The sequence below is a fragment of the Gossypium raimondii genome, chromosome 7, assembly GCF_025698545.1.
Source record: "Gossypium raimondii isolate GPD5lz chromosome 7, ASM2569854v1, whole genome shotgun sequence".
In the NCBI taxonomy this organism is placed as follows: Eukaryota; Viridiplantae; Streptophyta; class Magnoliopsida; order Malvales; family Malvaceae; genus Gossypium; species Gossypium raimondii.
Window position 1 is genome coordinate 20,713,068 of NC_068571.1, and position 1,446 is coordinate 20,714,513.

Sequence of the window (1,446 nt, forward strand, 5' to 3'; positions counted from 1 at the left end):
CTTCTCGCTCCTCAATGTCAACGCTTTACAATGTTCCTTTCCTAAATTTCTCAGATTCTCCGTATCACTAGGAAAAGCACCTTATGATCGGTTCTTGAGTTCAGTAGCAGGCTGGCCCACTTGATTCTCCAAATTCCTTAGAGTGGCGTTGTTTTTTGCCATGTATGCCTTCAATAGATTCTCTAAGCTATTGGATGGGTTCGCTTGGGTTGGTTTCTGAACTTGTTGGGAGAAACTAGGCGGCTGAGTTGGTCTAGGTTGGGCGTAAGTGTTACTGGTTCAAACTCTTTGGTTACTCTAGGAAATATTCGCGTGATTTCGCCACGATGAGTTATAAAAGTTGGATTGCAATCCTTGCCTCCCTCGGTTTTGGTTTTGGTTACCCTTGTAATATATGGATTCGGGGTTCGATGGACATTCTTAAAACAAATGTCCTTCCCCACAATACACACAGGCTATATTCTCAAATTGGTTAGGTGGTTGGGCTGCAAAACTATTAGACCCATTAGTGGTAAGATTCTTAAGCATTGAGGATATTGAAGATACTTGAGATGCGAGTGAAGTGAGAGCATCCACTTTATGTATTCCAGCGACTCGTCTTCTTGACGTTGCTCGATTGGTTGGCCATTGATAATTGTTGCTAAAAATCCTCTCAATAATTTCATAAGCCTCATTATAAGACTTGGAAAGGAGAGCACCATTAGCAGAGGCATCCACTACCATCCTCGTGTGAGCATTGAGACCATTATAGAATGTCTCAAGTTGAATGCAATATGGGATTCCAAGATAAGGGCACTTTCGTAATAGCTCTTTGTACCTTTCCCATGCCTCATACAGGGACTCATCATCCATTTTTTGGAAGCTAGTGATCTCATTCCTCAACTTGGCATTCTTGCTCGGTGGGAAATACTTCATGAGGAATCTCTCGGCTAACTCTTGACATGTAGAAATAGAGTTCAGTGGCAATGAGTTCAACCAGGCACGAGCTCTATCCCTTAGCGAATATGGGAACAACTTAAGTCGTAATGCATTTTTAGGTACTCCGGCTAACTTGAAAGAATCGCTCACTTCTATAAATAGCCTTAAGTGAAGATGAGGATCTTCAGTAGGCATTGCACTGAATTGGCCGATAGTCTAAAGCAACTGGAACATGACTGGCTTCAGCTTGAATTGTTGTGCCTTGATTTAGGGTCTCCTAATACCCGGATTAAGATCGTTAAATACTGGCACAGCATACTGTCATAAAGCTCTATCCCTATCATCAGTAATAAGGATAGGATTCTGAGCAATGTTTGCTCCGTTTCCTTGATTTATATTCTCAAAGTTTATCTCTTCGGTCCTTCTCTGGTTCGTTTGTCTTCTTCACTATCTAAAGGTTCGTGCTATTTCAGGGTCCACAGGGCGTAAGTCGATAATCTGGTCAATACTCATAAACACCTGAAATAA

At 41.8% G+C, this 1,446-nt stretch overlaps 1 non-coding gene across 1 annotated transcript; it reads left to right on the forward strand.

Moving 5' to 3' along the window:
* The first annotated feature begins 778 nt into the window (after positions 1–778).
* Positions 779–885, forward strand: LOC128042657 (small nucleolar RNA R71). Its single transcript, XR_008198172.1, has one exon. It is a non-coding gene; the product is annotated as a small nucleolar RNA R71 (small nucleolar RNA).
* Positions 886–1,446: the final 561 nt, after the last annotated feature.